Here is a 14,958-nt window from a genome sequence, read left to right as displayed (position 1 = left end):
TCATGTCTGTAGACAGTCACCTATCTCTACTTGTGTATCCTGGGGCACTATATCAGCCAGAGTTCTTAGAAGCAGTGGAGATTTGGCTGAATGATTTAAACAGAGAAGTAGCTTACTGAGAAAATATTAACTGCTGGAAGTTGGAAAAAAGGCAGGGCAAATAGAGACTAAACAGCCAGCTTCATAACCAAGGTCCTTTGATATGATGAGTTCTGTATACAGTGGACCTGATCACTGAACACTGGACCATGCTGGTCCACAGTGACCACACTGTTAAGCTACCAGGCACTTGCTACCAGCTCTGTCACCTTAGCCTTTGCTGCCTCTGGGCACTGGATGTTGCTATTGCTCTCAGCCTTGATAATTTCCTCCTGCCCCTGCCTCTTTGCGCCTGCAGCTCTAGATTCAGGTTGGTCAAGGCTAAGTCCTGTGCCCATGCCTTAGCTCAAGGAGCTCCGGGAAGGTGAGTATCCAGCCGTTTTACCTCTGTGTCTAAAGGTGTGGCTTTGGTCAGGACTCGCGTGATGAGGAATCCCCCAGATACAGGGCGGGGGTTCGGGTGCTGTGCTCTCCCCCCTTCCCTCCTCTGTAAGGATAAGTCTGCACTATGAGAAGCTGCAGCAGGGGCTCTGGTAGAGGGGAATGGCCAGCATGGTTACCCTCCTGAAGCCGCAGTTCATGAAACCGTGATAACAAAGGCGGCTAAGCTTTCCTGTGCGCTGGTGTCCAGGCCTCCCCTCACCGTGTGTTAGCTAAAGCCAGAGGGGTGACTTGACGATTTAGGCATATTTGACCTCATAGTATGTTCCTTTCTACTTCAAGATAAAACGCATTAAATCGAACTTTAACAACTTGATGAACTTGGAGGAGCAGATTAAGGTTGATCTGTTTCCTTATTTATAGTATAAAATGAAATTTCACATCGTCAGCTTATCTTATATGGTTAGATGGTTTATGTATTTTGTTAATCAATTTCTACCCTTTTAAAAATTTATTTTTTATTTGCAATAATACATATATATAGCTTACAGCTTCATGCCTGCTTATTTGCATAATTTTCCACCTCTCAGAGGCAACTGTTTTGAATTCATTTAGCTCTTCTTCTGATATTTACTTCCATATAGCTAATTAATATGTTTATATGGATATTTCTTGAACTTTTTCTCAGTTGTAGATGTTAAACCTTGAATTCTTATTTAGGAAGCTAAGGGGTTAGCTCTCTTCTATTCTCCCTCAATTAAATACCTGCCCTGCACTCTCCAAGATAGTTACATCTCAATTTGTTTTCACTGTAAATATTTTTCACAGCGAGCTATGAGTGTACTGTGGTTTTATTTTCTTTCTTGTACAGCATATTAAAAAATTCTTTTTTAAAACTCATATTCTATTTATGTACTTACTACTTATTCATCTCCAAATTCTCAATAAGGTCAAGTACAATGGCTTGTGTTGCAGTTCGCGCGCGCGCGCGCGCGTGTGTGTGTGTGTGTGTGTGTGTGTGTGTGTGACATTTCCCCCGGAGCCTTCTGCTTGCTGGCTCCATTCTGGATTGTTTACTCTCGAGGCCTTATGCACAGCTGTTGACCTGGAACTTTCCTTTACTGTCACGTTGGGACTTCTTGATTGACCTGTTTATACCGGATGGCATCTCTCTTGGTTTCTTCTCTCTTTTGAGGAAGCACATTGCCCAGTTGCTTTTTGAGAAAGAGTCTGTATGATGTAATTTTCTTGTGATCTGGCATGTGCGAAAATATCATTTAGTCTCTCCACACATAACGATTGATATAAAATTTAAAGTTGGAAATTCTTTTCCCTGAGAGGTTTGGAGGCCTCGTTTCATTTTCTTCTGCTTCTAATTTTGTTATTGAATTATTGGATGCTTTTCTGAATTTGGTTACTTTATATGTTACTTGGGAGAAGGGACTTTTAGTTCTTTGTGTTTTTTAAATAAATCCTCTGATGTTCTGAGGTTTCATCATAATGTGCCTTGGTGTGTGACTTTTTTCATTCATTGTGAATATTTTTGTAGGGGGTGGTGCAGGATAATTTTCTTCCCCCTGTTTTCTGCATCCTCTCTTTCCTGGAACTCTTATTTTTCAAATGCTGGAACTTTTGTCTATTTCTGCCAACTTACTTACTGTCCAAAAAAATTCGTGGTCTCTATTCTCGTGTCTTTTTGTTGTACTCTTGAGGAACATTTACCTCTATTATATTCTAACCCTTCTGTGGATTTTTACTTCTAGGATCATAATATTAATTCTAGGAGCTCTTATTCTCACAGTATTTCTATTTTATAGCATCCTACTCATTTTTGCTTTATGGACACAATATCTTTCACCCCCTTGGAGTTATTAATAATGTATATATGACGTTTTTCCTGCTCCCAGCATTGACTGTTTTCTCCTAAAGTTTACATTTGTCATGTTAGACCCCTCATCTCACCTCTGGTGACCATGTGCTGTCCATTTTCATTTACGTGGAGATGCTGAGAACTGACTGGAAGCCCTCGGTACATGAGCAAGTTGGATAGCTCTCTCTTTTGTCAGCTGGTCATAGGATGACTTCCTTTGTTCAGAATCCTCATTTCTCCCTAGTTTTGGTAACTGTAGATCTCTTTTCTTTGGCTGGTTTGTTTCTCCAGGAAAGTCTTCCAGTTGTTTACCTGACCAGTCTCTAGTAATGCAGCAAGGGAGGGAGCTGTGGGTCTCTAATCACAGTGTACACACTTTCACTCAATCCTTTCCTTATGGTGGGTGCCTCCACTCAGCCACTACTCCTAATGTTCCTGAGACCAGACCTTCTCAGGATACGACTAGTCTTTGTAGACTTTGCAAAGAGCAAGGCCTGAGATGGAAAGAGAGAGAGTTGACAAGCTTCACGGCTAAGAAGGATCTGGAGGTTTACTTCTATAATGTCTTGAAAATAATCCTCCAGTTTTCAGTGCCACCTTCATACTTCACCCTTCATCTGGCCCCCACTTTAAGTGAAACTCTGCCTGAACTCACACTTTCCTAACTTCCTGTGCCCCATTTTGGCTGGCTTCTTCCTGACAGTTCTGGCTGCGGACATTTAAGTTTTTTCTGTCTCTGCTTTGAAGACTCACTCATCTGTGGCCCATCTGCTTTCCATTTTCAATTTATGTTTCCATTAATTTTCTCCTCTCTCATTGTCTTTCTTCTTATGAGTTTACCTCTGCCTCTTGCTTAGTGTCATTTAGTGGAGGGAATGGAGTTAAACACATGATTATAATCTACCACATATAACTGAAAATATCTATTAATGAACTTTTGAGATTTGATCTTTCAATTTGGATACATGGTTTTCTGGTCCATTAAAGAAGGGTTGGTTACTCTAGAATGGATTCCATTGACTCTACTTTTCAGTTTCATTTAGAGATTGTTAATCTCACTGTCAAAATGAACTAGATGTCATCCTTTCTTGATTTGAGCATGTAGTAGAAATAAGGGTCAGTTATGTCTAAGGTATAAATTCCAAGTCTGATCTTGAACCCGTTCACAAGAATAACACACTGTTTCCAACAATATAAAGAAACGACTTTTATTGTCTGGGGTTTTCCACAACCATAATCCCAGTAGGGTCAATCTTTCTTAGATTTCCTACTAGTTTGACTTGAGTTGTGTCCAAGCTGGAAAAACATTCTTTTCTAAGAACCATGGTCCCAGTATTATTCTGCAGGATCCTGAGTGTCCGTGAGGCACCTCTAGGTTCTGTAGATGAATGTTGGACATGACAGCCTTCTCCATTCCTAGGGTAAAATCACTCCAGAGTAACTCATGCAAAATACAGAAGGTTTTACAATGTGCCAAAGGCTTACACTATTGAACATGTAGACACCACAGCAGAATCAGGGCCAAATATGACCTTTTTCAACATTTTCCTTAAATTTTATTAGTACCCCAATTTTAACAGTAGCAACTGATTTTTAAATTTTTTTTTTTTTTTTTACAGTATTTAATATATTATTAAGGTATAGCAAGGATTCCTGGAAATTACTATGGGCCTTATTCAACCATTGTAAAGCAAAAGGGAGCCAATTCGAATTTTGAAGGTTTTGTGTCCTGCAGGGTTTGAATGAGTATAGGGAATCTGATCTGATTCCCAGTCTAGAGTTTACAGAAACTTAAAAAAACAAAAAAATGTAGTGTCACATGATAGAATTACTCGTTTTCTGTTTCAGACACCTCATGTTCTTTGTTGGTATATCAAGACTGAGCGATGCAGAGGCTCTGAGAGGAAACGTTCCTCTTTGAAGGCTCCTGTTTTCGGGGCGGTAGGTGGGCTCCCTGGCACCTGTCTCTGCGCCAACACTTGCGGGAAGCGTCGCTGCCTCCGCGCAGCGGGAGGAAGCGCTCCTGTCCTTACCGCCGGGAATGGGGACTCTTACTCATGATCAGAGCTCCCGAGATCATCTTTTTAATGAGCTGGGTGCTCCCTTGTGGTTTTCACAGATTTAGCCATCAGATCACGTGCTGCAGAGCTGGGACAGAAATGGCTCTGGTGAGGCAGGTGATGGACACGTGGCTGACAGCTGGCACAGCAGCAGCAACTTTGTTCTTCTGCAGATTTTCGGGCCTCTTCCTTTTATTTTTCATTTGTTATTTTTGATGATTCTTGAAGGGATTTACCTGTGTCGTTTTAACATATTTAACATGTACACATTTCTCACTGTATTTTAACTCCAAAAATTCATCACCAGGGCGGAGAACATTATTTGCAGGAAGAATTGGATGTGTGAGGGTTTAGGCGAGCTGTGCACAGTCTGCCTTGCGGTGGACAGCTCTGCAGAGTGTTGTGCCTTAATGTGTTGGCCGTTGGAAGGAGAAAAATTACTTCTTGGCTGATTTTAGAAAGTTCTTTCTGTGTTTTGGAAAGTGGAGCAAGGGCAAATGAAGAAAAGAGGTAGAAGCAATTTAAGGGAAATAAGGTAATGTATATTAAAGTGCCTTGTAAACTACTAAATAACAAAAGATGTTAGTTACTGTTATTGCGAGGGTTTAGCTTAAATGAGAAAAAAATAATCCACAAAGATTCAATAAAGAAAACTGGGAAAGAGAGAAAAGAAATAACTTGGATAAGAAAAAGTTACGGGAGAAATAAGGTGGGAATGTCATAATGGGGGAGTTTTGCAGTTTAGGTTTTTTTAAAATCTGAATATGCACAAGTGTTTGTATTTACTATTTAAGCAGTTACATTAAGAACACTATTTATTAACCAAAAGAAAAGTTCTGTTGAAATTATTTGGGGGGAAAAATTGTATCATATGAGGCGATGAGGGTTGGGTAGAAACCACCAGGCAGATGACTTTCTCAGCTCTAAAGACTCACAGGGAGAATGTACTGTGTTTCCACTTAATTAAGGTTTAATTTACATTCATTGAAGTCATCTGAGCCTTTCAGTTTGTTCTTATTCATACCTTTGCAAGGTAGGTATGGTTAACCCATTTTACAGATGAGGCCTGGAAGGCTAATTGACATGCTCTCTCAGAGCCACTTATCCAGTGACAAAGCCCTCCCCTCTTAAGGGTTTGAGTTTATTTCCAAATTTCCGCAGATACTTCACATCGGAGCAATTGACCTGTTGTGTTTTTGGATATTTAGCTTATTTGATTTCTCTAAAAGAAGTTCTTCTTAAATAACAGTGGACACTTACAAATAACACCTCCATGGCCTATTTTAGGCTTGGCTGTATTTGTACTAACTGACTTCATGTGAGTCCTAGTTAAGGATTAGTATTTGAATTCCCTAAAAACCAAGGAATAAACAATAAATAAATAAACATCTCCATTGCCCAAGTATGGGTCCAGAGTCTGAGCACTGTGTTCTTCAGATCTTATCTAAGGCTTGGTATTTGGAGTTTAGGTCTCTTAGACTTTTCTGTTTTATTTGGTTTCCATAGCTGTCTTGAAAAAGGGAAAAGTTGGTACTCTGACAGCAATGAGACTTGACTCTTGAGGGCAAGGGAGAGGAGATAACCAAAGTATTTAAAGCAGACAAAATAGCTCCCAAAGCATTAGCAGTCAGAGGCCTTTAAGTAGAGCAGAGGTGCTTTGGAAGGTTGTGCCTTGGAAGGTTGTGTGTTGCCTTTATAGGCAGGCTTAGTTTCGTTACCAGCAGTGTCCACATAAAGCCATTCTTAGGCCCTGTCCATTGATTTATTCCATTGATTTATCTCCCATATAATCCTGACTCTACTTGTCTCCAGACCTGGATCTGCAGCTTGGACTCACCTTGAGCTCTCCAAAGAGTAATTGTATCTGTGCTTTCCTTGATGTTTTACCTTAAGCAGTTTCCTTCTTTTGACCCTGAGTGTCTTGTTGCTCTGATAGGAACTCCCCACCTGGCTCTCCCCCTGGTGATAGAAACTCAATTTCTGCCCAGTAACCACTGGACCAGCTCCTCTTCTTCAGTTAGTGTTCCCAGGTTCCAAGAGAGCAAGATTATTGGCAGTCATAGGGATGATCCCATGTCACCAAGGATTAATTATATTCTAGATTCTCTGAGAAGACATTACCTTTTAGAAAAAAAAATGCAGTATGATCAAAAGTAAACGTAATTTTTCAAAAAATTTACATGAGTAGTTCTTCAACTATTTTGAAAATCTTGGTCATTCTCAATATCTTATTCTTTGAGCTTTCCAAATAGCGAGATGATACAGTATAATAGCTGCAGAGTGATTCAGAGAATTGTAATTTAAGGTTATGGGATATATTATTTTTGAAGAACATAACCAACTTTTTTAGTAGCTTGCACAGCTTTCATATAAAAAAATATATTGCATTAAATGAAGCCCTTTTTTAACATTTTATTTACAGATTTGTCTTTTAGATCAATAGCAGCAAATACATAAGTAGAGACATTATGATGTCATAAAATAGTTGGAAAGGGAGATAGTAGCACAAGTGGTTGTTGACATGAAATGTTTATTTTAAGGGAATTCTTGGCATTTTTGTCCCACATCGGCATAATGAGAATTTGTAGGAGAGGCCCAGCATTAATGTATCTGTTAAGGATTAATGTCCTTGTAGAGCATTTGTTAGTGAATATATTATGGATAGTACCATAAATATAGTAATTAAAAAATTGCACACTAAACACTTTGTGGACTGGCATAAATATTCCTTTAGTCCCCTCAGTGGCTTGCGTTCAAGTGAATAGTGTATTGTTCATCTTGGTCTCTTAGCATTCTTAATCAAGAACAGAAAGAAGGATGGCATTCTCAAAGAGTTGTTTCCTTCTCAAGATCTTGCTGATCAGATGGGCAGAAACATTGGTTGTTTTCAGAACCGAGAGTTATTTTTAACAGTTCAGAAAAATGTCACATACTACATGCAACAACAACAACATCTCACTCTTCCTCACTTTTGGAAACTTTATCATTAAAGTTATTTTCAGATAATACCATAGTGTGATGTATAAAATGTGTTTAATATGATCAGTGGTCCCTCAAAGCTTATGTGCTATAAAAGACGTGAAATGATGAATAATATAAATATATAGTAGGACAAAACCATAAACCTGTGAATTTTCTGAATTTTCAAAGAAGCGAGTCTTGATTTCTTATTACTATCCATTGCCTCAGTGGGTTCACCTCGAGCAGGCTGCTATGTTGAAGGGGCATCTGGGAGGAGGCACCATGCTGTTAGAGTAATGATGTCCTGTCCTTCACACAGGAGGGTAACAGAAGAGGCAGACAGATGCAAAGTGGGCAATTTCCATGTCTTTGTGTGCTCAAAATGTGCACCTACCCATTTTCTCATTTAAGAGGCATTTTGTTTTTCATAATTTCATTATTTCTGAATCCTTTTACTTAACACACAGTATTTATTTATGAGTTCATAAAGAGTTTCTTCTGTGAGGAGGAAAGGAAATGCAGTTGACTGAGATTTGCAGCTTGGCTTTGAATCAATTAGAGTGGGAAAGGAAGGAATAGAAAGACTATTTCTGTTCTCAGTATTTAATTGGTCTTTCTTCTTTCTTAGTTGTGTGAACTCTTCACTTATGCATTGGGTTATTGATGTATTCCATATTTATTGACTGATTGTTATAGATCCTTGCCCTGGGGATACAAGGATGAAGGCCCAGTCAGTAGGCATCAGATGGCTTTGGAACCTTCTCAGTCCTGGCTGAATTCAGTGATGATAAGATGCTTATCTAGAATTCTAAAATGCTGTCATCTTCCAAAGATGGCCTGGAGAGGTTCATATTAACAGAACAAACTGTGGAGCAGCCTCAGAATTTCTGAGGTCACACAGGCTGCCTGGAGAACATAAAATCTATTTTGCAAGGCGTTTTCCATTGCATTAGATTTTCTAATGAACCTTGCTACTTTGGGTGTTATTGGAGTGCTTTCCAAGAACTAAGTCACTCCACCCACTTCTGTATTTGCCAGAACTCAAGGTTGAGTGGGCAGGAGGCCGAAGTGGGACGCCATCGCTGCTGTCTTAAGAGGCATTATGCTAGGAAATCTCGGGGGCAGGTTCTGCTGCCAACTCCATTCTCCCCTTCTTCTTGCCTTTGCTTTCAAATGTCTGACCTGATTTTCATTACGTTAGTCGTGCTAGGAGGGATCTTTGAGTTGAAGCATCTTAAGAAGCCTTATAAGATGGTGGGTAGTGGTTTCACTTAACGAAACTATATGCAAACCTTTGGAAAGATTGGCACCCAAAACCTAAGATCATTTTAAGAAGAGCGTTCCTCTGAATCTTTTGCGTACATTTTGATACTAAGTTCTACTAGGGGTGTGCTTACTCATACCTTTCCACCTTGATATGTACTGGCAAATACAGTATTTATTTTCATTAAAATGGGGTTGGTCTACTTTAATTTTGGAGGGTAGCATGCCTGAAACCAAGATTTTCAAGATCTGTGTCTCCAAACCATTTATGTGTCAACTCATTTCAGCAGAGAGTCTTGCCATCAACAATATTGATGTCATTTAGCGTATTGTCTCCAACATCCCAATGCTGTTGCCACTTATTATAACCAGCTTTGTCTTTATTCCTCTAACTCTAATATTCTTCTAATAACAGAAGGTTGTGGGTTGCGCTTCCTCTTCAAGGCCAGCCCCTCCCGCCTCCTTTGGGATCTTCTTCCATCCTTCCCTCTTCCCTCTTGTATTCTCAACCTTTCTCTCTCTACTCATTCCTTCAGCGTATCGATGTGGACTTCCACTAACACTGTCCCTTCCAGCAACGCCCCGTTCTCCTCTTCTGCTGGCTCTGTTATCTCTGCCTCCACCCTTCCACTGAAAGGGCCCTTACTTAGTCAAGGTGGCCAGTGACTGCTTGACTACCAAATCCAAAGGTATATTTTTCATTGCTTGTCTTAATTCATCTCATTGTATCCCATGGTACTTCTCTGCCTTTCTCCCTTGGTCTTGTTCAAAAATATCTTTTTCCTGTACCCATTCTATCATTGTTCATGTTCTCTAGGGTTCTGCTTTCAGCTCTGATCGCTAATCTTCCCATTCTATCCACGTTCCTTCAGTGGTGTCACCCACTAACATAATTTCTGCTACTTTCTGTGTAACAATCACTTATATGCCCTTATGTTTTGCTCAGGTTTCCTCCCCGAACTTCATACTCAAGGATGTCTTGGTATCCCTACCTGAATCTTCTACACCTCAATTTCTGATGCCCCAAACTAATCCCTAAACTTATTTATTCTCCTGGATTCTCTACCTCAGTTGTCACTCTTGTCCACCCACATGTAGTCATTTTTCCAAGTTGTTTTGCTTTTGGTGTCTGGATGTTTCCCAAGCACTAATTTTTCTCTGCTTTTCCCTTTCCTACCTACTTCCACTGCCCTAATCCCCACCTTTCCTCCCCTACCTAACGATTAAACTGGCCTAATTGGTCTCCCTGCCTCCGTTCTGCCCCCCTTGAATCCATCCAGAGAGAGTAAGGTATCTGAAACCCATCAGTGGTTGTCTGCAACGAGGATAAAGTCAGAGTTCCTGGATGTGTATATAAGGTTATGATCTGGCTCCAGACTTCTTTCTTGGCCTCACCCCACAACACCCGAATTACATCATGCAATTTCTTACCTCTGCCTTTTTTTTAGTCTTGGGCCCATTACCAGCTTGGCTAAGTCCTACCCAGCCTGAGGACCTGCCAGACACCCCATTTTCTTGGAAGCTTTCCCCCATCTCTCCGTTTTTGGGCTAGATGCCCCTGCTTGACATGAATCTCAGTCACTGCATTCATTTCACTGTCCTACCAGCCCATTGTGTGTGTCTCGGCCCCACTAGACTTCACTTTCCTTAACGACAGAGACTGTGTCTTCATCTTTACAGCTCCAGGGTCTAGCATAGTGCTTAGCATATAGTAGGTGTTCAACATATGGTTTTTAAACAAAAAATTAATGTCAGTAAATCAATTTCGTGTTTACAAAAATGGGCAAAAGTAAACTATGCACAGTAGTCACCCTTGGAGGGGGCATGAAGGGAGCTTCTGGGGTGCTGATACTGTTCTAGGGTTTGACCTGGTGTGTTCAGTTTAAGAAAATCCATTGTGCTGTCCACTTGTGGTATGTGTACTTTTCTGTAATGTTAGACTTCAGTGAAAAGTTTTTCTAAAAAATCAGTTTAACATCTTATGTACCCAATACAGAAAATTTCCTCTTTTTCCTTTCAAGCTCTTAGAATTTTTACAGGATATTAGTTCAGATGTCAGAGCAAAGAACAGGGCCACTGCTCTTCCTTTTCATTAAGGAAAAGTGAGATGAAAAGTATCAGTGAAATCCGCATGGAATTGCCTGGATCCAGAGAGGGCTAGTCAGCCAGCCTGCTGGATAGACTTGCAGTGACCTGCACTTCTGTCACAGTTATTACTGGGGCCACATGCTAATTGTCAGCAAGCTCTGTGCCTGCCTGTAGTGACAGGGAGACTTTGCCTCGGATGTGACTATGAATAATTCATAAATGTAGTTATCTGGAAATTTGTGGTCATCATTAGCATTTTAATGAAAAAATGCAGTCATTATTCTCAATCTCTGTTTTGTTTCTACTTTTTTTCCTCCCCCCAGCACAGCTAACCCTCTCAGTCTTTCCTGAGTACGTGGAGACTGCTGAGGCCCCTGCTGATGTGCTGACTGGTCGCTATGGGCAGACGGTACCCGGAGGCTCACTGTGGTGCAAGCAGCTCATGTACGTATGGCATTGGCCTCTCTCTCTTTTCCTTTAATTTCCATTGTAGAATATGGCAGGGTGCTGACCTGGTGAAGGTTTATAACATTTAACTGACAGTGTTTAGAAAAGCAGGAGAGTGAATCGCTCTAGGGTAAGTTTTTAATATTGAATGATGAGAAATGTTATCTAAATTAGGATTTTTACAATCCAGTGGCCCTATAAGACCAGGAGTGTATATCAGCAATCTCCCTTTCAAGGCACCCAGTCATAGGGTTTTTCTTTTAAACTTTCCTTTTTCATCATAAGATACAACATTTGCACCGATAGCAATGCCATAAATTAAAAACATTTCCCAGGGATTGTTTTAATTCTTTTGAAATAAAAAAATTCATAGACTCAGAAGAGAGGACCTCTGGGTATGTCATTGTTGAGCACGTGTTAGGGACAAAGTCCTCGACTCTCATTTCTTAACATTCCTGATACCCTCAGACGACTTTCAGTGTCTCACAACACTTAGATTTTTCCAGTCATCATCTTTTGGGAATGGCTACAATTGCAGCCTTTCTCTGTTTGTAACGACCCATGATTCACTGAAGAGAAAAATGATTATTGCCCATTTAATGTTCTTTCTTATTTCTGTAAAGGAGAGTTTGTCTCAAATGTATTTTTTGTTCCCTTTGGTCTTTCAGCCTTGGGCCAGCTGTTTAGATATTTATTTACTTTTGTTGCTTCCCTTTGAATTTCTGGAATTTTGGCTTCAAATCAGGGGTGTGTTTGTGGTAATTCCCCAGAGTGCCTTTGCTCCTATAGCCTGTACATCGTTACGTTGTTTGTATCCACCTTTAAGTCCCCTTTCCTTGTACAGTTCAGTTTTTTCTTCATAGGAAAGTTAGAACCCGTTCAAGCCCATACCCAGACAACTGCTTCTAACGTCATCCTAAAGCCAGATCCTTGGGAGCAGCAGTGGAGGGAGAGCCGACAGAGGGGTGGATTCAGACCAGGCACCAGGGTCAAAGCGGCAGGGGTGGGACGGCCAGCTTTTGCACATATACCTCCGTATCCTCCAAGGGCATTGCTGTATTGCTCTAAAGTGAACAGTTTTCCTAGTGAACATCATCAGGAAAAGTTCACCCTGTGTACTGTAGACCAAGGTCAGCAGACAATGGCTCATGGGCCACATCCAGCCCAGGCCTGTTTTTGTAGGAGCTGACAATGGCTTCTATGGTTTTAAATGGTTACATTTTAAATGCTTATATAAATCTCTGTGTAATCTCTATTTTGCCTCTTGCCCCTTAAAGCTAATATATCTACGATCTGGCCTGTTAAGAAAATATTTGCCTGTCCCTACTGTAGAAGAAAGTTGAAAGACATGTTCTATGATTGAACCCTATGAAACTGTTATTATTCACCCTATCAAGACGCTTATTTCATATGGTTCAGCCTAAATGTATATAAAGGAAATTCTTTGAAATGGTTAAAATTCTAAGGTTTGGGTTCTTGGAGTGGACGAAGTAAGTTTACTCGGAAAATTCACAGATGTGGACCTGCTCCCTTTCACCACGGAGGGGAATGAGTCATTGCGTCCCTCCTCTCCGGGGGTTTCTAGTGGGCTCCGAGCTGCAAGGGCTCATGCTGTCAAGTAGCTGACAAAGCTCTTCTTTGTCACTTGACTTATTATTTTTTACCAAGAGTTCTCTAGGAGGAAACTGCCTTCTTACTTACCCTCCTGGGTGCAGGGACCTGCGGGCGTCCTCAAAGGCCTCTGCTGAGGGTGTCACCTGTGCTTTTTGCTGGTGGGAAGGAGGGTGAGTGGCTGCCTTTTCCATGGGGCACACATGTTGGTCCTTTGACCTGCAATGTGTCTACATAACATGTTTCCTGAAACATCCTTCCCTGGAACTGGAATGTGGTTCTCACCCTTTTGTGCTTTCCTTCTCTTTGTTTAAATATTGTTGATCCCTAAGTTTAGTGCATTAAAACCGTCATTTAGTTTATACGGTTTCTTTTCCATCTTCACCCCTCCCCTTTGTGCCTCCCTTCTCTGGATCGTTGAATGAAATTTGCTTGCTGAAGCCTCCAACTGACCTTCTTCGTGGCCACACTTCATGCTAGGAAGCATTAACCTCAGCTGCTCTGTCTCCTGTCACCTAAGACTAGAAATCTAAGATGACTTGGGGCCAGGCCTGGTTCTGAACAGGGCCACATTGTTTCCAGAGACGGGAAACTATTTCAGGGGGAAAATAATTCTTTGGAGTTTATAGTTTTGTTATTAAGTGTGGCAGGAGTTGGTAGTACATACCGCGTGCTCTGAATTGTTTTTGAGGCTCCCATGGCAGCTTGGAGTTTGGATTCTCTCTCCTGCTTGGGATCATGTCTCTGCCTTTCGAGGCTAGCTCCCTTTTGGACAGGCTGTTGTTCTTTCATGTGTGTGGAATGGCATCCATTGAGCGTAAGAAGTCAGGAGCTAGAGCTGACCTCTCCCGACTTTTCAACAGATATCTGCGCTTGTGTTGACGAGAATTAAATTATCCTGGGGGTTGTTAATAAGGTTGCATCCTTAATTGTTTTTGCTTGCACCTGTCCGTTCCTTTGCATGGATGCAGCCGCTGCTCTAACCCCGGCCGTCGGGATCTGGACCGTTGCAGCAGTTTCCTGACTTCTGGCCTGAAGTCTCCCTCCCTGCAAATTTGTCTCATTCATAAAAACCAAATTAATCTAACTGCCGAAGCACAGCTCGACCATGTCACTTCCCTGCCAAGAGTTTTTAGTGCGTCCACACTAGTCCAGAGGGCGCCCTGACATTTGAGTCCTCTGCACACCCTTTGCCTTGGGTCACCGTGCCATCGCTCAGGCTGTTCCCTCTCTGAAACGTGGGCCCATCGTCAGACCCGCTGAAACCCTGCTCTGGCTTCAGGCTGCAGCAGAGCAGCCCTCTTTTCTAGGAAGCCTCGGTGGCAGCACATGCTCCTGTAGCTCTTACATCTCCCTCCTGAGCTTGTGTCCCAAATCACTCTGTATGTATACTTTGTCTGAACTTGGACACTAAACATTTCATTTCCCTTCTCTCCTCTGTGTGTGAGGGCAGTGCTTTATCTATGGTCAGTGCTCAAATATCTGTGGAATCACCTTGGGTGTGGGGGTGCGTCTGGATAACTCTCCTCAGGATAACTGTCCTCAGGAAGCCCCTGCAAAGCATTTTCCAGAGCGCTTGGAAGAGCCTGTGAGGCCAAGGCCGAGGGGGCCTCCCGGCAGCTGTGTGCTGGGCCTGTGCCGCTCACTGGCCCAGCTCGCCTTCTGCCTTTCCTTCCCTCTCACTCAGAGGGGTCATGGTTCCTCCCTTCTGCACTTAAGAAGTTGCATTTGAAAAGGTGAAACAGCCACAGGCACGAGTGATTCTTTCTTTTGGCCTTTCCTTGTCGCCTTCCCCACTCTCACTGATGAAAGGCGTTGGTTGTCTTTGTGGCTCTACTTCATGCCGCACATTGTGTCCTGATGTTACTAGAGGTTTTTCACTTCCAACTGGGTAAACTTTGAAAGGTTCATCTTACTATCCCCATCTCACAGATGGGAAAGTGAGGCCTGAAACAATAAAGTAACTTGTCAGAACGGAGTTGCGTGTGAGCCTCTGTTTGTCTGCTCCCCATGTCTGTGTTCTTCTTCCTCACCTGGCTTTCTACTGACCTGCTGGGCTCTGGGGTGATCACTTATTTAGATGATGTCTACTTACTTGTTCTCACTACGACAGTATTTGGTAATATGGGTCTTGAAGGCCTAAAAGATTCAGCATCAAGGATGCTGACATCTGTCTCA

General features: G+C 41.8%; 1 protein-coding gene across 13 annotated transcripts in view; it reads left to right on the top strand.

The window, feature by feature from the left end:
• Positions 1-14,958, top strand: part of APBB2 (amyloid beta precursor protein binding family B member 2) — a 301,427-nt gene that overhangs the window by 102,396 nt on the left and 184,073 nt on the right. For all 13 annotated transcript variants that reach the window (XM_081154831.1, XM_081154835.1, XM_081154830.1 and 10 more), the window contains one exon: positions 11,046-11,166. The gene's annotated coding sequence lies outside the window, so the exon portion shown is untranslated. The remainder of the gene's footprint in view (positions 1-11,045; positions 11,167-14,958) is intronic.

The sequence above is a fragment of the Miniopterus schreibersii genome (genome assembly GCF_964146895.1).
Source record: "Miniopterus schreibersii genome assembly, chromosome: 1".
In the NCBI taxonomy this organism is placed as follows: Eukaryota; Metazoa; Chordata; class Mammalia; order Chiroptera; family Miniopteridae; genus Miniopterus; species Miniopterus schreibersii.
Note: the sequence above shows the minus strand (reverse complement) of the source record. Positions and strands in the feature narration are given on the sequence as shown.